The sequence below is a fragment of the Glandiceps talaboti genome, chromosome 9, assembly GCF_964340395.1.
Source record: "Glandiceps talaboti chromosome 9, keGlaTala1.1, whole genome shotgun sequence".
Lineage (NCBI taxonomy): Eukaryota > Metazoa > Hemichordata > Enteropneusta > Spengelidae > Glandiceps > Glandiceps talaboti.
The window spans coordinates 5,629,944-5,654,753 of record NC_135557.1 but is presented as its reverse complement, the minus strand read 5'-3'; the positions used below and the strand labels follow the sequence as shown (position 1 = coordinate 5,654,753).

General features: G+C 32.4%; 1 long non-coding RNA gene across 1 annotated transcript; it reads right to left on the bottom strand.

The window, feature by feature from the left end:
* Window positions 1–14,348: 14,348 nt before the first annotated feature.
* On the bottom strand, window positions 14,349–23,026 carry LOC144440494 (uncharacterized). Its single transcript, XR_013481205.1, has 4 exons — window positions 22,912–23,026; window positions 21,814–21,944; window positions 19,056–19,281; window positions 14,349–14,695 (listed from the first exon to the last, which is right to left on the bottom strand). It is a non-coding gene; the product is annotated as an uncharacterized LOC144440494 (long non-coding RNA).
* Between the last annotated feature and the right edge of the window lie 1,784 nt (window positions 23,027–24,810).

The following is a 24,810-nucleotide window of genomic DNA, read 5'->3' as shown; positions in this document are numbered from 1 at the left end:
CTGTAGATGTCCTGTACCATGTGCGTACTGACAAAGCAATGGCAATACATTTTGTGCTTTAGAATGCACCCATGGCCAGGATGTACAAGAACGAATATGAAATCGATGGGAAAAATGTTATTCCAAGAACTGCAGACATTAATAGCATGGTGATTTGAAAAAAAACGTAACTGATGGCGAATTGGTGAGATAGATAACCCGATGACAACTAATCGAAAATCTACATCAAACAACAAAAATGATGGATTTCATGTTTTCTGATCAGAATGTGAATCCAAAAAATAACATTTTGTCAATATCTGACCTGCGTTTGAGTACCAACCATTTCCAGTACAATGCAATACAATGAATTTATTTTGTGTTCATATACTAGAACTACAATGAAGACCATTTGCATAAACAGGCAGTAAATTAAATATAAAGTTTGAAATTCATGCAGCCTAGAAAGTCGTCTATATCGTCTCTGGTTTTGTGCTCTGCCCAAATTGGGCACATCTCTTGATGTTGCCTTTTTAGCTCAGTCACTCCCTCTCTCTGTGTGTCTAGTCTGTCTGTCGCTGTCTCTCTCACTGTCATCAATCTCTTTCAGTCTGCCTGTCTGTCTGTCTCCCACCCTCCCTTACCCCTCTCTCTCCCTCTCTCTCACTCCCCCCCTCTCTCTCTCTCTCTGTCTGTCTCTCTCTCTCTCTGTCTCTCTCTCTCTGTCTGTCTGTCTGTCTGTCTGTCTCTCTCTGTCTGTCTCTCTCCCTCTGTCTCTGTCTCTGTCTCTCTCTCTCTCGTCACTATTTACCTTGGGACTAATGATATATATATATATATCAATCTTTTTCTGAATGTATGCAAAGAGGTGTTTCTTTCCAAGCAGTGTATTCAACACATAAATTGTGTGCCTTTGTTAATGGAATTTTTCCAAAACTCCCAGTACTTACAACAAAACAGAGCGTATTTATTTTCATTTACAAATATTCAGATAAATCTGCTGTTGAAAAAGATGCTGCAAGAGAAACAGAGACTCAGAAGAAGGAAGAGGAGGACAAAAGTGGCAACCCTGAAAAAGATGACCAAGGAAAGGTTAAAAAAGAAGGTGAGTTGTAGAGTTGTAATGTTGATAATGATGGTAAATCAACTGTTTTAAAGCTAACGTAGACAGGACCTAAATAATTATAAGTTGGCATTGTATACTGATGTAAAGGCTTCATTTTCAATGGCAATATTTCATCAACTGTCCATACATTCTACCCAAACAGTATTTTGATTACACAGCAATCCAGTTTATTTATGAATGTTCTGCATAATGTATAATCACCCAGCACAAATCATGGTTGTAATAGAGACTCTATAAAGATTAGGGACCATTCTTTGTCATCAGCTGGGGTGGTGGGTAGGGATTAGTGGAGAGTAGGGGTCACTCTAATTTTGAAATGGAAAGTAGAAGGGTGTTCCTTATGAGGTGAGATTAGTGCCAAAACACTTGTCTTAACATTATTTTTAGTTTACATTTTCATTTTATTCTCTCATTTTGTCTCCATTTTTATTTCATTGTGTTCACATTTTTATTTCAACCTCTCATTTTGTTTGCATTTTTGTCTCATTGTGTTCACATTTTTATTTCAACCTCTCATTTTGTTTGCATTTTTATCTCATTGTGTTTTCATTTTTATTTCAACCTCTCATTTTGTTTGCATTTTTATCTAATTGTGTTCACATTTTTATTTCAACCTCTCATTTTGTTTGCATTTTTATCTAATTGTGTTCACATTTTTATTTCAACCTCTCATTTTGTTTGCATTTTTATCTAATTGTGTTAGCATTTTTATTTCAACCTCTCATTTTGTTTGCATTTTTATCTAATTGTGTTCACATTTTTATTTCAACCTCTCATTTATTTGCATTTTTATCTAATTGTGTTTGCATTTTTATTTCAACCTCTCATTTTGTTTGCATTTTTATCTAATTCTGTTCACATTTTTATTTCAACCTCTCATTTTGTTTGCATTTTTATCTAATTGTGTTAGCATTTTTATTTCAATCTCTCATTTTGTTTGCATTTTTATCTAATTGTGTTCACATTTTTATTTCAACCTCTCATCTTGTTTGCATTTTTTTATCTAATTGTGTTTGCATTTTTATTATATTATTTATATATATTCATATACAGTTATAATGTAATATATATTCATACACAGTTATAATGTAATATATATTCATACACAGTTATAATGTAATATATATTCACCACACAGTTATAATGTAATATATATTCACACACAGTTATAATGTAATATATATTCACACAGTTATAATGTAATATATATTCACACAGTTATAATGTAATATATATTCACACAGTTAAAATGTAATATATATTCACCACACAGTTATAATGTAATATATATTCACACACAGTTATAATGTAATATATATTCACACAGTTATAATGTAATATATATTCACACAGTTATAATGTAATATATATTCACACAGTTATAATGTAATATATATTCACCACACAGTTATAATGTAATATATATTCACACAGTTATAATGTAATATATATTCACCACACAGTTATAATGTAATATATATTCACACAGTTATAATGTAATATATATTCACACAGTTATAATGTAATATATATTCACATACAGTTATAATGTAATATATATTCACACACATAATGTAATATATATTCACACAGTTATAATGTAATATATATACACACAGTTATAATGTAATATATATTCACCACACAGTTATAATGTAATATATATATTCTCCACACAGTTATAATGTAATATATATTCACACACAGTTATAATGTAATATATATTCACACAGTTATAATTTATATATATTCACATACAGTTATAATGTAATATATATTCACAGTTATAATTTATATATATTCACATACAGTTATAATGTAATATATATTCACACAGTTATAATGTAATATATATTCACATACAGTTATAATGTAATATATATTCACACAGTTATAATGTAATATATATTCACATACAGTTATAATGTAATATATATTCACACAGTTATAATGTAATATATATTCACATACAGTTATAATGTAATATATATTCACACAGTTATAATGTAATATATATTCACATACAGTTATAATGTAATATATATTCACACAGTTATAATGTAATATATATTCACATACAGTTATAATGTAATATATATTCACACAGTTATAATGTAATATATATTCACATACAGTTATAATGTAATATATATTCACACAGTTATAATGTAATATATATTCACATACAGTTATAATGTAATATATATTCACACAGTTATAATGTAATATATATTCACATACAGTTATAATGTAATATATATTCAGTTATAATGTAATATATATTCACACAGTTATAATGTAATATATATTCACAGTTATAATGTAATATATATTCACACAGTTATAATGTAATATATATTCACACAGTTATAATGTAATATATATTCACACAGTTATAATGTAATATATATTCACACAGTTATAATGTAATATATATTTACACACAGTTATAATGTAATATATATTCACATACAGTTATAATGTAATATATATTCACACAGTTATAATGTAATATATATTCACACAGTTATAATGTAATATATATTCACACAGTTATAATGTAATATATATTCACACAGTTATAATGTAATATATATTCACACACAGTTATAATGTAATATATATTCACACACAGTTATAATGTAATATATATTCACCACACAGTTAAAATGTAATATATATTCACCACACAGTTATAATGTAATATATATTCACACACAGTTATAATGTAATATATATTCACACAGTTATAATGTAATATATATTCACCACACAGTTATAATGTAATATATATTCACACAGTTATAATGTAATATATATTCACACAGTTAAAATGTAATATATATTCACCACACAGTTATAATGTAATATATATTCACACACAGTTATAATGTAATATATATTCACACAGTTAAAATGTAATATATATTCACCACACAGTTATAATGTAATATATATTCACACACAGTTATAATGTAATATATATTCACACACAGTTAAAATGTAATATATATTCACACACAGTTATAATGTAATATATATTCACAGTTATAATGTAATATATATTCACCACACAGTTATAATGTAATATATATTCACCACACAGTTATAATGTAATATATATTCACCACACAGTTAAAATGTAATATATATTCACACAGTTATAATGTAATATATATTCACACACAGTTATAATGTAATATATATATTCACCACACAGTTATAATGTAATATATATTCACACAGTTATAATGTAATATATATTCACACACAGTTATAATGTAATATATATTCACCACACAGTTAAAATGTAATATATATTCACACAGTTATAATGTAATATATATTCACACACAGTTATAATGTAATATATATTCACCACACAGTTATAATGTAATATATATTCACCACAGTTATAATGTAATATATATTCACACACAGTTATAATGTAATATATATTCACAGTTATAATGTAATATATATTCACCACACAGTTATAATGTAATATATATTTACACACAGTTATAATGTAATATATATTTACACACAGTTATAATGTAATATATATTCACAGTTATAATGTAATATATATTCACAGTTATAATGTAATATATATTCACATAGTTATAATGTAATATATATTCACACACAGTTATAATGTAATATATATTCACACACAGTTATAATGTAATATATATTCACAGTTATAATGTAATATATATTCACATAGTTATAATGTAATATATATTCACATAGTTATAATGTAATATATATTCACCACACAGTTATAATGTAATATATATTCACACACAGTTATAATGTAATATATATTCACAGTTATAATGTAATATATATTCACACAGTTATAATGTAATATATATTCACAGTTATAATGTAATATATATTCACACAGTTATAATGTAATATATATTCACACAGTTATAATGTAATATATATTCACACACAGTTATAATGTAATATATATTCACAGTTATAATGTAATATATATTCACACAGTTATAATGTAATATATATGCACACACAGTTATAATGTAATATATATTCACACAGTTATAATGTAATATATATGCACACACAGTTTTCATGTAATATATATTCACATACAGTTATCATTTGATATATATTCACACACAGTTATAATTTAATATATATTCACACACACAAAATAAAAATAATTTTAAAGACGCGGGTTACATTATAATATAAATGAAGTAACTGTATGTTTTCTTTTTCACAGGTTTTAGAAAGAGATTGGTTCGACAGTTCAGAAAGTTGACTGGAAGCACACGTAAGCCCACTGATGATAAAAGTAAGTATAAACTTTGACAACAAGTAATAGTTGATAAAAAATAATATACCACACGAAACTTATAACTGTGATTGGTGTGTAGTGTGTTGTTTGGATTTTGTTAAATTGACAGAAAAGTAACACATCAGTGACCCGTTCTCAGGTTTAAAAAATACCATGACAAAAGTACTATTTTTGCTTACCATGGTAACCATTAAGGTACTTTGGTCATATAAATTTATTTCTTTTTAATAGCCTGAGGTATTCTTATTTTTGTCACCTTTGACCATAAACAATGGATGGGAGATTGTCTATGCTTTGACAAGGTGTCAGTCTGGTGTGTACAGAGTAAATGAAACAGTTGTCACACAAGGTGTTAGTCTGGTGTGTACAGAGTAAATGAAACAATTGTCATACAAGGTGTTAGTCTGGTGTGTACAGAGTAAATGAAACAATTATCATACCAGGTGTCTGTCTGGTGTGTACAGAGTAAATGAAACAGTTGTCACACAAGGTGTCAGTCTGGTGTGTACAGAGTAAATGAAGCAGTTGTCACACAAGGTGTCTGTCTGGTGTGTACAGAGTAAATGAAATAGTTGTCACACAAGGTGTCTGTCTGGTGTGTACAGAGTAAATGAAACAGTTGTCACACAAGGTGTCAGTCTGGTGTGTACAGAGTAAATGAAACAGTTGTCACACAAGGTGTCTGTCTGGTGTGTACAGAGTAAATGAAGCAGTTGTCACACAAGGTGTCTGTCTGGTGTGTACAGAGTAAATGAAGCAGTTGTCACACAAGGTGTCAGTCTGGTGTGTACACAGTAAATGGAACAGTTGTCACCAAGGTGTTAGTCTGGTGTGTACACAGTAAATGGAACAGTTGTCACCAAGGTGTTAGTCTGGTGTGTACAGAGTAAATGAAGCAGTTGTCACACAAGGTGTCTGTCTGGTGTGTACAGAGTAAATGAAGCAGTTGTCACACAAGGTGTCAGTCTGCATGGTGTGTACACAGTAAATGGAACAGTTGTCACCAAGGTGTTAGTCTGGTGTGTACAGAGTAAATGAAACACAAGATGTCAGACTGGTGTGTACAGAGTAAATGAAACAGTATAGGGAAGCCATACAACTATTTTGAGAAGTCATTTCTAACAAACTTCAAGGTGCAATGTTTTGACTCCACGTCAATATGCATTGGATGTATCAAGAGACAAATATAAGAGTTTATGATATATTTGAATGTATAGTTATAGCTGTTTAGTATTTATTGTTGGTGGTTAATTGTATGCACATAATTTGTTGTATAATAAATGTATGGAAATTTAAGTACAGAAGCATGGCTTAATGATTTTAGTTGTTGAAAATAAGTTGAACCCCCCCCCCCCCCCATCATGTGTTCTAGAGTGCAAGCATGTTCACCGTGCTCTACACATTTATCTAACGCTGATCAGTGACTAATTATACTTACACTCAGACTTATACCTGACCTGTCACTCTGAATGAATGTCAGTGTGACTAATTTGCCTGTTTATAGGGCTATTCTCTTGAAGCAATGGTATATTCTGAGCGTATCAAGTGAGTCTAACATGCAGACATAGTGAATAGAAAAATGTTGACAGATGCATGCACTGAGTAAATGTCACTGAGTAAATGTGAACGGGTGATTCAAAACACCCATGTAAAAGTTAGTAATACTAGCATCAATTAAATCTACTAGGATAACCAACATATGATGGAGTTAAAGTAGACTATAAAGTAAGAACGTGGAAAGATTTGTTGAAAATTTACATTAAGGTCTGATAAAATGGGCACGTACGGGTGCCATGAATTCATTCCTGGCATTCTGAAGTGTGGTCAAAGAGCACTGTGGTAATATAAAAGATCATACTTATTCAACGTTCAACTAAGGTTCAGTTCGGCAATCAAGAGTATGGTAAACAACACTTCGATAACTACAGGTTGTGAATGGGTTTAGTTTTCAGTGTATGTAGTATCTTGCCAAGGCATTGTATATCAAGTGATATGCATGAGGCAATCTGATTGGTTGTAGTGTTGATGTACAGAGCCACAAGGAGTATAAATACCTAGATTATATATGAATGCTCTCATGGCCTAGGACAGCATGTTCTGAACGGTGACGTAAAACAGGCCGGGGTTTGCGACAATGCACTTTATTTCTGAGTGTTCCGCATAATGTATAATCAATCACCCAGCACAAATCATGGTTGTAATAGAGACTCTATAAAGATTAGGGACCATTCTTTGTCATCAGCTGGGGTGGTGGGTAGGGATTAGTGGAGAGTAGGGGGTCACCCTATTTTTGAAACAGAAAGTAAAAGTGTCGTCCTGTTGATAAATTTTGAATAGAGGCGCGGGTCAATGATTGTGTTTTGTGTTTTGATGCAAGTCCTAGAGTGATTCTAAAATACATAACTTCCTAAACTCTGTGTAGTATATCACTACTGTAGTAGTCCTGTATTTATGACTAGGGTAGGGTTACTAATTTACCAGTGATATCACTACTATAGTAGTCCTGTATTTATGACTAGGGTAGGGTTACTAATTTACCAGTGATATCACTACTATAGTAGTCCTGTATTTATGACTAGGGTAGGGTTACTAATTTACCAGTGATATCACTACTATAGTAGTCCTGTATTTATGACTAGGGTAGGGTTACTAATTTACCAGTGATATCACTACTATAGTAGTCCTGTATTTATGACTAGGGTAGGGTTACTAATTTACCAGTGATATCACTACTATAGTAGTCCTGTATTTATGACTAGGGTAGGGTTACTAATTTACCAGTGATATCACTACTGTAGTAGTCCTGTGTTTATGACTAGGGTACGGTTACTAATTTACCAGTGATATCACTACTATAGTAGTCCTGTATTTATGACTAGGGTAGGATTACTAATTTACCAGTGATATCACTACTATAGTAGTCCTGTATTTATGACTAGGGTAGGATTACTAATTTACCAGTGATATCACTACTGTAGTAGTCCTGTATTTATCACCAGGGTAGGGTTACTAATTTACCAGTGATATCACTACTGTAGTAGTCCTGTATTTATGACTAGGGTAGGATTACTAATTTACCAGTGATATCACTACTATAGTAGTCCTGTATTTATCACCAGGGTAGGATTACTAATTTACCAGTGATATCACTACTGTAGTAGTCCTGTATTTATGACTAGGGTAGGGTTACTAATTTACCAGTGATATCACTACTGTAGTAGTCCTGTGTTTATGACTAGGGTAGGGTTACTAATTTACCAGTGATATCACTACTGTAGTAGTCCTGTGTGTATGACTAGGGTAGGGTTACTAATTTACCAGTGATATCACTACTGTAGTAGTCCTGTATTTATGACTAGGGTAGGATAACTAATTTACCAGTGATATCACTACTGTAGTAGTCCTGTGTTTATGACTAGGGTAGGGTTACTAATTACCAGTGATATCACTACTGTAGTAGTCCTGTGTTTATGACTAGGGTAGGGTTACTAATTTACCAGTGATATTACTACTGTAGTAGTCCTGTATTTATGACGAAGGTAGGGTTACTAATTTACCAGTGATATCACTACTGTAGTAGTCCTGTATTTATGACTAGGGTAGGGGTACTAATTTACCAGTGATATTACTACTGTAGTAGTCCTGTGTTTATGACTAGGGTAAGGTTACTAATTTACCAGTGATATCACTACTATAGTAGTCCTGTATTTATCACCAGGGTAGGATTACTAATTTACCAGTGATATCACTACTGTAGTAGTCCTGTATTTATGACTAGGGTAGGGGTACTAATTTACCAGTGATATCACTACTGTAGTAGTCCTGTATTTATGACTAGGGTAGGATTACTAATTTACCAGTGATATCACTACTATAGTAGTCCTGTATTTATCACCAGGGTAGGATTACTAATTTACCAGTGATATCACTACTGTAGTAGTCCTGTATTTATGACTAGGGTAGGGTTACTAATTTACCAGTGATATCACTACTGTAGTAGTCCTGTGTTTATGACTAGGGTAGGGTTACTAATTTACCAGTGATATCACTACTGTAGTAGTCCTGTGTGTATGACTAGGGTAGGGTTACTAATTTACCAGTGATATCACTACTGTAGTAGTCCTGTATTTATGACTAGGGTAGGATAACTAATTTACCAGTGATATCACTACTGTAGTAGTCCTGTGTTTATGACTAGGGTAGGGTTACTAATTACCAGTGATATCACTACTGTAGTAGTCCTGTGTTTATGACTAGGGTAGGGTTACTAATTTACCAGTGATATTACTACTGTAGTAGTCCTGTATTTATGACGAAGGTAGGGTTACTAATTTACCAGTGATATCACTACTGTAGTAGTCCTGTATTTATGACTAGGGTAGGGGTACTAATTTACCAGTGATATTACTACTGTAGTAGTCCTGTGTTTATGACTAGGGTAAGGTTACTAATTTACCAGTGATATCACTACTATAGTAGTCCTGTATTTATCACCAGGGTAGGATTACTAATTTACCAGTGATATCACTACTGTAGTAGTCCTGTATTTATGACTAGGGTAGGGGTACTAATTTACCAGTGATATTACTACTGTAGTAGTCCTGTGTTTATGACTAGGGTAGGATTACTAATTTACCAGTGATATCACTACTGTAGTAGTCCTGTATTTATAACTAGGGTAGGATTACTAATTTACCAGTGATATCACTAATGTAGTAGTCCTGTGTTTATGACTAGGGTAGGGTTACTAATTTACCAGTGATATCACTACTATAGTAGTCCTGCATTTATGACAAGGGTAGGGTTACTAATTTACCAGTGATATTACTACTGTAGTAGTCCTGTATTTATGACTAGGGTAGGATTACTAATTTACCAGTGATATCACTACTGTAGTAGTCCTGTATTTATGACTAGGGTAGGGTTACTAATTTACCAGTGATATCACTACTGTAGTAGTACTGTATTTATGACTAGTGTAGGGTTACTAATTTACCAGGGTAGGGTTACTAATTTACCAGTGATATCACTACTATAGAAGTCCTGTATTTATGACTAGGGTAGGGTTACTAATTTGCCAGGGTAGGGTTACTAATTTACCAGTGATATTACTACTGTAGTGGTCCTGTGTTTATGACAAGGGTAGGGTTACTAATTTACCAGTGATATTACTACTGTAGTAGTCCTGTGTTTATGACAAGGGTAGGGTTACTAATTTACCAGTGATATTACTACTGTAGTAGTCCTATGTTTATGACAAGTGTAGGGTTACTAATTTACCAGTGATATCACTACTGTCGTAGTCCTGTGTTTATGACTAGGGTAGGGTTACTAATTTACCAGTGATATCACTACTGTAGTAGTCCTGTATTTATGACTAGGGTAGGGTTACTAATTTACCAGTGATATCACTACTATAGTAGTCCTGTATTTATGACTAGGGTAGGGTTACTAATTTACCAGTGATATCACTACTGTAGTAGTCCTGTATTTATCACCAGGGTAGGGTTACTAATTTACCAGTGATATCACTACTGTAGTAGTCTTGTATTTATGACTAGGGTAGGATTACTAATTTACCAGTGATATCACTACTATAGTAGTCCTGTATTTATCACCAGGGTAGGATTACTAATTTACCAGTGATATCACTACTGTAGTAGTCCTGTATTTATGACTAGGGTAGGGTTACTAATTTACCAGTGATATCACTACTGTAGTAGTCCTGTATTTATGACTAGGGTAGGGTTACTAATTTACCAGTGATATCACTACTGTAGTAGTACTGTATTTATGACTAGGGTAGGGTTACTAATTTACCAGGGTAGGGTTACTAATTTACCAGTGATATCACTACTATAGAAGTCCTGTATTTATGACTAGGGTAGGGTTACTAATTTACCAGGGTAGGGTTACTAATTTACCAGTGATATCACTACTGTAGTAGTTCTGTGTTTATGACTAGGGTAGGATTACTAATTTACCAGTGATATCACTACTATAGTAGTCCTGTGTTTATGACTAGGGTAGGGTTACTAATTTACCAGTGATATCACTACTATATTAGTCCTGTATTTATGACTAAGGTAGGGTTACTAATTTACCAGTGATATCACTACTATAGTAGTCCTGTGTTTATGACTAGGGTAGGATTACTAATTTACCAGTGATATCACTACTGTAGTAGTTCTGTGTTTATGACTAGTGTAGGGTTACTAATTTACCAGTGATATCACTACTGTAGTAGCCCTGTATTGATGACTAGGGTAGGATTACTAATTTACCAGTGATATCACTACTGTGGTAGTCCTGTGTTTATGACTAGGGTAGGGTTACTAATTTACCAGTGATATCACTACTATAGTAGTCCTGTGTTTATGACTAGGGTAGGGTTACTAATTTACCAGTGATATCACTACTGTAGTAGTCTTGTATTTATGACTAGGGTAGGATTACTAATTTACCAGTGATATCACTACTATAGTAGTCCTGTATTTATGACTAGGGTAGGGTTACTAATTTACCAGTGATATCACTACTATAGTAGTCTGTATTTATGACTAGGGTAGGGTTTCTAATTTACCAGTGATATCACTACTGTAGTAGTCCTGTATTTATGACTAGGGTAGGGTTACTAATTTACCAGTGATATCACTACTATAGTAGTCTGTATTTATGACTAGGGTAGGGTTACTAATTTACCAGTCACATTACTACTATATGTTGTAAATGTTTGTAAACAAGTATGTCTTTAGTTGTGACCTGAATGTTTCAATTGATACAGCTCTCCTAATAAGTGTGAATTGGGAGAGAGTTCCTTAACTTAGGACTGGCAAAGGAGAAAGCGCTATCTCCGTATGTAGTAGTTGCAACTTGCGGGATGGTAAGTGTAAACTGAGTGCTGGAACGAAAAGCATGCATTGGCTTGTGTACGGGTAACAGCTCAGTGACGTAGGATGGTGATACATGTAGCTTGTTGATGAGCAAGATTTTGTACACAATGTGTACAGGTAACCAATGAAGACTGTCACAATGTTACTGTGTCTATGGTGTATTATCTATAGAATACTATATTTACCCTTGGTCTGTTACTGTGTCTATAGTGTATTGTCTATAGAATACTGTATTTACTTTTGGTCTGTTACTGTGTCTATAGTGTATTGTCTATAGAATACTATATTTACCTTTGTTCTGTTACTGTGTCTATGGTGTATTGTCTATAGAATTCTATATTTACCCTTGGTCTGTTACTGTGTCTATGGTGTATTGTCTATAGAATACTATATTTACCTTTGGTCTGTTACTGTGTCTATGGTGTATTGTGTATAGAACACTATATTTACCTTTGGTCTTACTGTGTCTATGGTGTATTGTGTATAGAATACTATATTTACCTTTTGTCTGTTACTGTGTCTATGGTGTATTGTCTATAGAATACTATATTTACCCTTGGTCTATTACTGTGTCTATGGTGTATTGTGTATAGAATACTATATTTACCTTTGGTCTATTACTGTGTCTATGGTGTATTGTCTATAGAATACTATATTTACCTTTGGTCTATTACTGTGTCTATGGCGTATTGTCTATAGAATTCTATATTTACCTTTGGTCTGTTACTGTGTCTATGGTGTATTGTCTATAGAATACTATATTTACCTTTTGTCTGTTACTGTGTCTATGGTGTATTGTCTATAGAATACTATATTTACCCTTGGTCTATTACTGTGTCTATGGTGTATTGTGTATAGAATACTATATTTACCTTTGGTCTATTACTGTGTCTATGGTGTATTGTCTATAGAATACTATATTTACCTTTGGTCTATTACTGTGTCTATAGTGTATTGTCTATAGAATACTATATTTACCCTTGGTCTATTACTGTGTCTATAGTGTATTGTCTATAGAATACTATATTTACCTTTGGTCTTACTGTGTCTATAGTGTATTGTCTATAGAATACTATATTTACCTTTGGTCTATTACTGTGTCTATAGTGTATTGTCTATACAATACTATATTTACCCTTGGTCTATTACTGTGTCTATGGTGTATTGTCTATAGAATACTATATTTACCTTTGGTCTGTTACTGTGTCTATGGTGTATTGTCTATAGAATACTATATTTACCCTTGGTCTGTTACTGTGTCTATGGTGTATTGTCTATAGAATACTATATATACTATAACCCAATGAATGTGTGGTGAAACTCTAGTAACTTTCATTGTTATGGTTGGAACACAATGAATGTATGGTGAAAATCTAGTAGCTTTTATTGTTATGGTTGGAACCCAATGAATGTATGGTGAAACTCTAGTAGCTTTCATTGTTATGGTTGGAACCCAATGAATGTATGGTGAAACTCTAGTAGCTTTCATTGTTATGGTTGGAACACAATGAATGTATGGTGAAACTCTAGTAGCTTTCATTGTTATGGTTGGAACCCAATGAATGTATGGTGAAACTCTAGTAGCTTTCATTGTTATGGTTGGAACCCAATGAATGTATAGTGAAACTCTAGTAGCTTTCATTGTTATGGTTGGAACCCAATGAATGTATGGTGAAACTCTAGTAGCTTTCATTGTTATGGTTGGAACCCAATGAATGTATGGTGAAACTCTAGTAGCTTTCATTGTTATGGTTGGAACCCAATGAATGTATGGTGAAACTCTAGTAGCTCTCATTGTTATGGTTGGAACCCATACAGTGCAAATATGGGGAAACTCTGACTGATTTCACCTCAATGTTACCCTTCAACAAAACATTCAGTCAAATATTGAGATATAAGAGACCTGACAAATAAGATTTGAATTTGAATTAAAATATATATTTTGTATTTTAAGTACAGTCACTCTAAGTCTCACTTCTACCTTGTAAAATTTAGATTATTATTTTCAATAGTGGTCGTAATCAATATCTATGTTACTTAACAAATTATTTGTATAAAGTTTGATGTATCTCTTAAATTTAAAGTTCATTCATTCTAAGTCTCACTTCTGACTTGTAAAATTTAGATTATTATCAATGGTGGTTAAGAATATCTACTTAATAAATTGTTTGTATAAGGTTTGATGTAATTCTCTTAAATTTAAAGTACAATCACTCTAACTTCTAAGTCTCACTTCTAACTTGTAAAAGTCACAATTTATTATATCCAGTGGAGGATAGTAATGTCCATTCAGTCAATGTATAGAGCAATATTGATATGCAATAAATGTTGATGTCAAAATCTTATTGTACTTGTCCACTCTATCTGAAACAGAAGAGAAATGAAAAGTTTGAAAAATAAGTTATGAAGAAGGCATCAAAAGTTTGAAAAATAAGTTATGAAGTAGGCATCAAAAGTTTGAAAAATAAGTTATGAAGTAGGCATCAAAAGTTTGAAAAATAAGTTATGAAGTAGGCATCAAAAGTTTGAAAAATAAGTTGTGTAGTAGGCATCAAAAGTTTGAAAAATAAGTTGTGAAGTAGGCATCAACAGTTTGAAAAATAAGTTATGAAGTAGGCATCAAAAGTTTGAAAAATAAGTTATGAAGTAGGCATCAAAAGTTTGAAAAATAAGTTATGAAGTAGGCAGACATGATGTTGTAACATAGTCAATGGAAAGTAATAATAAAATGATCATCAAATAATTGACGGGTGAAATGATATAGTGAAATGAACACACCTTCCTTAAAATCATTGAATATAAGTAATAATTTTGTATATTTTTTCTGTTTGTATTTGTCTGTTATGTAAAAATTAAGCTGTCTTGTATGTTTTTGTTCTTCTCTAGACCATGCATCCGTAATAAAGTTTAAATAATACTATTAATAATAACAAATGATAATAATTTGTAGTTATCCAAATCTCCCTGTAGTTTCTCAGTTCAAATCTCAACACTATAGAAATAAGTAATATTTTTGATGTCTCCAAATCTCCCTGTAGTTTCTCAGTTCAAATCTCAACACTATAGAAATAAGTAATACTTTTGATGTCTTCAAATCTCCCTGTAGTTTCTCAGTTCAAATATCAACACTATAGAAATAACTAATACTTTTGATGTCTTCAAATCTCACTGTAATTTCTCAGTTCTAATCTTTCTCAATACTTATGAAATAGGTGAAGATAGATTTTAGTTTTTAAATCCCCATGTAGTTGGATTTATTGAAGTATTCCTTTCTTAAAGCCATAACTTAAAACACATTCAATATTATATTGTAAATTGAAAGTCAACTTACATATTAATGATCTCTTTGAATAAAAAAAGAAAAAGAAGCTAAATGTCATTGTTGACATGTGATGACATATTTTTAATAGTTAAATGATCTGTGGATAGAATTGTCAAGACTTTCCTAGTCAGTTCATAGTCAATATCCTTGTGTGTAATAAAGGCCTGACAGTGCATAGCATTTTTATACATGTACCAAGTGAATAATCACCCAAGAAGTTTCTAAAACACACTCATCTTGTGAGTAGAATATGGCTGAGTTATACACCCTATATCCATCAAGTATGTAGAATACTTACCTTGGCTCTGTGAGTAGAATATGGCTGAGTTATACACCCTATATCCATCAAGTATGTAGAACCACTCACCTTGGCTTTGTGAGTAGAAGATGGCTGTATGAGTTATACGTCATCCTATATCTATCAAGTATGTAGAACACTCACCTTGGCTTTGTGAGTAGAATATGGCTGGGTTATACACCCTATATCCATCAAGTATGTAGAATACTTACCTTGGCTTTGTGAGTAGAATATGGCTGAGTTATACACCCTATATCTATCAAGTATGTAGAACACTCACCTTGGCTTTGTGAGTAGAATATGGCTGGGTTATACACCCTATATCCATCAAGTATGTAGAATTATACTCACCTTGGCTTTGTGAGTAGAATATGGCTGGGTTATACACCAGGTATATCCATCAAGTATGTAGAATACTCACCTTGGCTTTGTGAGTAGAATATGGCTGAGTTATACACCCTATATCCATCAAGTATGTAGAACACTCACCTTGGCTTTGTGAGTAGAATATGGCTGAGTTATACACCAGGTATATCCATCAAGTATGTAGAACACTCACCTTGGCTTTGTGAGTAGAATATGGCTGAGTTATACACCCTAGTAGTATATCCATCAAGTATGTAGAATACTCACCTTGGATTTGTGAGTGGACCATGGCTGAGTTATACACCCTATCTGACTATCAAGTATGTAGAACACTCACATTGGCTTTGTGAGCGGACCATTGGCTGTCGAGTTATACACGCTATTATATCCATCAAGTATGTAGAATACTCACCTTGGGATTGTGAGTAGAATATGGCTGGGTTATATACACCCTATATCCATCAAGTATGTAGAATTATACTCACCTTGGCTTTGTGAGTAGAATATGGCTGGGTTATACACCAGGTATATATCCATCAAGTATGTAGAATACTCACCTTGGCTTTGTGAGTAGAATATGGCTGAGTTATACACCCTATATCCATCAAGTATGTAGAACACTCACCTTGGCTTTGTGAGTACAATATGGTTGAGTTTAAATACACCCTATATCCATCAAGTATGTAGAACACTCACCTTGGCTTTGTGAGTAGAATATGGCTGAGTTATACACCAGGTATATCCATCAAGTATGTAGAACACTCACCTTGGCTTTGTGAGTAGAATATGGCTGAGTTATACACCCTAGTAGTATATCTATCAAGTATGTAGAACACTCACCTTGGCTTTGTGAGTAGAATATGGCTGGGTTATACACCCTATATCCATCAAGTATGTAGAATACTTACCTTGGCTTTGTGAGTAGAATATGGCTGAGTTATACACCCTATATCTATCAAGTATGTAGAACACTCACCTTGGCTTTGTGAGTAGAATATGGCTGGGTTATACACCCTATATCAATCAAGTATGTAGAATTATACTCACCTTGGCTTTGTGAGTAGAATATGGCTGGGTTATACACCAGGTATATCCATCAAGTATGTAGAATACTCACCTTGGCTTTGTGAGTAGAATATGGCTGAGTTATACACCCTATATCCATCAAGTATGTAGAACACTCACCTTGGCTTTGTGAGTACAATATGGTTGAGTTTAAATACACCCTATATCCATCAAGTATGTAGAACACTCACCTTGGCTTTGTGATTGGCTGAGTTATACACCAGGTATATCCATCAAGTATGTAGAACACTCACCTTGGCTTTGTGAGTAGAATATGGCTGAGTTATACACCCTAGTAGTATATCCATCAAGTATGTAGAATACTCACCTTGGATTTGTGAGTGGACCATGGCTGAGTTATACACCCTATCTGACTATCAAGTATGTAGAACACTCACCTTGGCTTTGTGAGCGGACCATTGGCTGTCGAGTTATACACGCTATTATATCCATCAAGTATGTAGAATACTCACCTTGGGATTGTGAGTAGAATATGGCTGGGTTATACACCCTATATCCATCAAGTATGTAGAATTATACTCACCTTGGCTTTGTGAGTAGAATATGGCTGGGTTATACACCAGGTATATCCATCAAGTATGTAGAATACTCACCTTGGCTTTGTGAGTAGAATATGGCTGAGTTATACACCCTATATCCATCAAGTATGTAGAACACTCACCTTGGCTTTGTGAGTACAATATGGTTGAGTTTAAATACACCCTATATCCATCAAGTATGTAGAACACTCACCTTGGCTTTGTGAGTAGAATATGGCTGAGTTATACACCAGGTATATCCATCAAGTATGTAGAACACTCACCTTGGCTTTGTGAGTAGAATATGGCTGAGTTATACACCCTAGTAGTATATCCATCAAGTATGTAGAATACTCACCTTGGATTTGTGAGTGGACCATGGCTGAGTTATACACCCTATCTGACTATCAAGTATGTAGAACACTCACCTTGGCTTTGTGAGCGGACCATTGGCTGTCGAGTTATACACGCTATTATATCCATCAAGTATGTAGAATACTCACCTTGGGATTGTGAGTAGAATATGGCTGGGTTATACACCCTATATCCATCAAATATGTAGAATACTCACCTTGGGATTGTGAGTAGAATATGGCTGAGTTATATATCTATCAAGTATGTAGAATACTTACCTTGGCTTTGTGAGTAGAATATAGCTGAGTTATACATCCTATATCCATCAAGTATGTAGAATACTTACCTTGGCTTTGTGAGTAGAATATAGCTGAGTTATACATCCTATATCCTTCAAGTATGTAGAATACTCGATCACCTTGGGATTGTGAGTAGAATATGGCTGAGTTATACACCCTATATCCATCAAGTATGTAGAATACTTACCTTGGCTTTGTGAGTAGAATATGGCTGTCAGTGAGTTTATATACATGAGCTCCCTATATCCATCAAGTATGTAGAACCACACACCTTGGCTTTATGAGTAGAATATGGCTGAGTTATACATCTTATATCCATCAAGTATGTAGAATATTACTCACCTTGGGATTGTGAGTAGAATATGGCTGAGTTATACGTCATCCTATATCTATCAAGTATGTAGAACACTCACCTTGGCTTTGTGAGTAGAATATGGCTGGGTTATACACCCTATATCCATCAAGTATGTAGAATACTCACCTTGGGATTGTGTAGGTCCTGTCTAATCTGGATTTGAACCCATGACTTCTCAACTTGTAGCCTTGAGTTTTAACTACTTTGACATAGAGATTTGGTTTAGTTGTTTTTTTTAACCATAGGACACATCTTCTGTTTTTACTTTTCCGTCATTTGTTTCTTTTTCAATCTTGTTGACAGTTACGTTTCATCTCCCAATTAAGTTCCACCTTGATGTTTCCACTTACATCTGGTAAATAAAAATCAGAATGATTGCAACACTTCAAAGGTCTGGAAATGGAACAATAGAAAGTTTGATGTCCACAATAACAGTGATTAATGGTACTTACAGAATCCTAAACACCCCCTCCCCCCTCCCCCCTAATATACATATGTAGTTGATGATGCAATAAACCAGCTTGAATAATACAAACATAATACCTCCCCTTCTATGTTTACCATGGCAACATTTAATATATTCTGTATTTAAATCTGAAGTAGTAATAGTAAATATTATGTAAATATTATTAATTTCATGGTAGTGATGTGATGACAACAATAATTCTTTGAAAGAAGAAGACGTGAAATCTTTACTTCTGAATCAGAATTTCATATTGTTATATTGCTATGGAAACAGCAACCAACAAAAGAGAGTCTTGTATATTTCCATATTTCCCATCAGTCCTTCAATTTGCCAAAATAAAGTGACTATATTCTAACTAGTTGATCAAATGTGGATGAAAATACAACAAAATAAATTTAAACTCTTACTAATCACATATACAAATCTCTGAAATGGACTGTAGTATTGCCAACCTATATATCTGACCTAATTCACATGAAACCAACTCCAAGGACACTTCAATCATCTATCAAATGATTACTACATTCACCCAAGTACTAGCTAGTGTCATATGGTGGGTGGGCATTAATTCTCATATACTGCACCCCATGTGTATGAATATCATGCTGTCATTAGAAATACAACAGAAACCAGCTAACACCTTCAAACAGAAGTTACACACATATTTATTCTCAAGAGCATTTGAACTGTACAGTTCCTCTGAATTCTACATTGTAGGGGAAACAAATTCTTTACATATCACTAATTGATCGATTGATTGATTGGTTGGTTAGTTGGTTGATTGATTGATTGATTGATTGATTGATTGATTGATTGATAAAAGATAAATGTACATATTCTACAGATGTATTTTTGCAATACAATTTACAAAGTCATATTTTCATGCAACATTTAATTACATCCTGAAATATTGATAATTTATAGAAATGTGTTACTATGGTTACAAAATAAGTTGTATTTCCAGCACAGATATAAAGTGATAATATTTATAAAATGTCATTCTCTTTAAAAACAAAATGTAAACTTTCCAATTTGTATAAAAAAAAATAGTTAACATGTATAACACCAACAGTGATAATGATTCTGATTTAGCATATGGTTGCTATGGTAACAAACAATTTCACCATAAATGCCTAAAATTAAAACACAAAAAAATATGGACGTAAAAACTAAAACTATTTTGAAATATTATTTGTGTAATTTTGATTACAAAGTGTAAATATATACAATTTGCAATAAAAACAAGATTTAGTGTAATAATAAACACAAAATGAATTTTTCATGTTACCATGGAAATAGAAATTTGAATAACAAGCTTTTAATTAACTGTTTCCATGGTAACTAAAAAGACAAATTACAAATTAACACAATAACAAAAAAAACATCCATTTACCTAAAGTGTATCTAAAAGGGAGAAGAAAAACAAGTTTACACCATTCCTGTAAAAAGTGTTTCCATGGCAACAAATACTCCCATTTTTCAGAAATCATTTAAAGTCAGGTCATGAAATATTGAGATAAAGATACTCATTGATTGCAGAGAAAGGAAATATAGCGAAACACAGGTTATTGAAATAATTTATATATTTGATGTGCAGTTGTTGCCATAGTAACAAGTAATTTTTATTATAAATAATAAAAAAATGAAAGTAGATACACACTTCCAATTTTCAACGTAACAAAAGTTCATGATTGAATTTTTATTTTTTTCATTTCCACAAAATCCACATATGACAGGAATGGTATTTGTAATTATATGTAATGTGGCAATTTTATGGTTGCTATGGCAACACCTTTTTCAATAACTTGAGAGTAATCTGACAGCAAAAAAAATCATATAATGGTAAATCTATTAAAATGTAAATCATAATTATAACCAAACAGTATATGCTTAGTACAATTATTAATACAATTATTTAAATTACTCAACAATGCAAAATGGTTTTAATGTTACCATGGAAATATAGGTCTTTGGAAACAATTTGTTCTATAGATTTTCATAAAACAAAAAAATAAGTCATTTCTATAATTCATTTTTGAAAAAAGAATGAATCTAACATAAACCCATCAAAAAATATGGGAAAAAAATTAATTTTGTACCATTTCTTGGAAATACGTTTCCATGGCAACAAGAAGCACCCATTTTATAACCTTTATGTAATTAAGTTACTGAAATGCTGAAATTTATTAATAATAGAGGGTAGGGTATAACTTCAGTAGACATACAGGCCATTATGGAAGTATTTATATTTTTACTTTAAATGGTTGCCATAGCAACAAATAATTTTGAATACAAATAACGTAAATATACAATTAACAGCATACATTCAAGTAACCATGGTGATACAATTTTATATTTGAAATTATTTTTCTAATCTAAAAAAGTGAATAATTCCAGAAAGTTGTATTGTTGTCTTACCTTGATTTAACCTTTGACCTCTTCATAGGTACTAACTGGTCAGTGAAAAGAATTGGCCGGAGAGGTAAAGGTCCTGCAGAGTTCAACAATCCCCGTGGTATGGCCATGACTCCAACTGATTTACTACTGGTCTGTGACAAGGACAATCAACGAATTCAGATTTTAAACAAAGAATTTCAATGTCTTGATTGTATTACATTTACAGATGAATTTCCACAACCCTTCAAACCATGGGACATAGCAGTATCCCATGACAACCAATATTTCATATATGATAGAGGTAATAAACAAATTATTGTGACAAATCAAAATAAGAAAATAATCAGAATTATTTGTCAAAATGAATTTCTATCGGGTATAACTGTCATGGGTAACTTTGTATTAGCTACTGACTGGGGTGGACATAGACTGATTAAGTTCACAACAATGGGAGACAAGGTTACAGAGGTTAAAGGTCAAGTTCAGAGTAAAGGTCAGTTTAGTGAGCCCTGGTCAGTGGCTGTAACAAGTGACCAGAAGGTTGTTATGTCACATGACAAAGGGATACATTTTTATGATTCAAATCTAAAGTTTTTATCTTCATATGATCACAGCTTTAATGCCACTGGACTGTGTGTTGATAAAAGAAATAATATTTATATTTGTGATTATGGCAATGATAGAGTTGTTATGGTAACAGAGAATAGAGAGTTTGTAGTTGTACACTCTGACATAGTGTATCCTTACTTCATAGAAATCAGTGACGAAAAGACAACCAAGATTTTTATTACACATGGCTATGACTATGACGACATCACAGTGTTAACCTTGTAAACATACAACCATCAACCCACCATATAGCTTGACACAATTTCACATTTTTTTCTAATTTTGACAATTTATTTTCCATAACCATGCACCTCTATGGCAGTCGCTATGTATTTTAGACAACATTAAACCAAAATTGAGATAAAATTCAGAAATTTATTGTCAAAATTTTGACAATATTTGTGAAATTGTCCCTTGTCAGTGATTGTTTTGTACAATTACAACTCTGTGATGACAATTTAGTCATTAGAAAATGACATTTGTGTGTGTAAAATAATTATAAAATCTTACCTGTACATTCTGTAATTTATGTAGAATTATCCCATGTAAATATTTGATGTAAATTTAGTGATTAAATATTTTTAACAATTTAAAATCAAAATTCATATCCAAATTACAATGTCAACACAATGCCGCCATGTTGTCAAATGACAACTCTACGCCGCACTTGACTTAGAGGGCGCTGTTTGAGTTTGAGCTAAAATGTGATGCCGTTATAACAATCCGCTTTGAAGAAAGTAGTGCAAATAATACCATTTGTTTGTGATGTGCCATTTAGTATTACTGCATTTAATTTATGGAGAGAGGGATTATTTATTTTTTATAGATGTACTGCTTTGTAAATTTGGAGTTTTGTAAGGACGTGCACGTCTGCCGTCTACGGAATAACTGTTTTCTATTTTGAACTCTTGGTGGCGCTATAACGATTTTTTATAACGCTTTTTACGAGCCTTCAAGATCAAGGTTTTCAAAAGAGTAGTGAAACAATCTACTCTGACAAGTAACAAAATTGATTATAATTACTTGAAATGTGATTTACGTAGAATCTTTTGTAAAGGTTTTAAGACTTTTATGATAAAAAGAAGAGAATGTAAAAACAGTTACATATTTATTCAAGTCAAAAACTAGGTATATATTGAGACCTATTTTAGTGTGTGATTTACATCTGTTATCTTTTATTACAAACTGTATTTAAACTGTCAATATTTTCATCCCTTTTAATTTTTACATACAATAGGAATTGATTTATTTTGGTTATGTTTTATGTATAATGTAAATTTAAAGCAACATCTTCTGATTTATAACTATTGTCAGTAAATAAAAAGAAATATGTAAATGAATTAATATCTTTATTTTCATATGGAAATATAATTATCACAATAAAAAAATTTAAGATAAAAAAAACAATTCTTTGTTGTCTGTGTCTATGATGGCTTCATGAAATCCTGGTATGATTCTGGTATGATCTGTACAAGGTGTGATATTTCATTACTTTATTTTTCATTATTTATAAATTCTTTTATTGATATTAATATCTTCTTTAAAGTGGATTTTTTTTTCTTCAACCAGTGCAGTCTCATGAGGCATCACGTGTGTATGTGTATATGTAGGTATGTATGTATGTATGTATGTATGTATGTATGTATTTATGTATGTATGTATGTGAAACTATTTTTGCATTCATGCATCTCTGTGCCAATGACTGTGGTTTTAGTGATCCATTTTATCAGTCAAACCAAACTTTGTCAATTCCAAGACTGTAAAGGCCGATATTGAGCAACACGATGACTTCAAAAGTTGGTATTATTACTAAATCCAAATGTTAATTTCACCAGAAAACTAATCCATAAAGAAAGGGAGTAGTTGATTGAATGCATAATATATTACGAGTATACTTATAATTTCTCAGTTTAGTTGTTTGTGACGCTACACAATTTGTGTGTGTGGGGTGGGTGGTCCAAAACCGTTACCACAGTAACATAACCTAGACTTGAAAATGTCGTTGTTGTCGTTGATGGCAAATCTTTCGGTCTCTAACAACCTGACAATCCATAATCCATTCCTTCTGTAAGATGTGATTAGATATTGACCAGCTTTAGAATGTTAACATTATGTACAGTGTATGTGTTTGGACTGTAGACCAGAGACGTGCACGTGGGGGTGGGTGGGGGGGGGGGGGTGGTGGATTTTTCTATTGGGCTGACAAAAAGTCACTGACCCCCCTCCCCTGTAAAACCAAAAAGGGCTGATCCCCTTTTTCTAAAACATAATGCCACAGCCCCCCCCCCCCACCTCGTCTATAACTTGATTATAACATCGGTATAGTGGCATTACTATTGCAGATAGTAAAGTCACTTTTTCTATGTTAGAGAACTTAGGTCCTCATACCTACTGTGTCGACAACTCAGT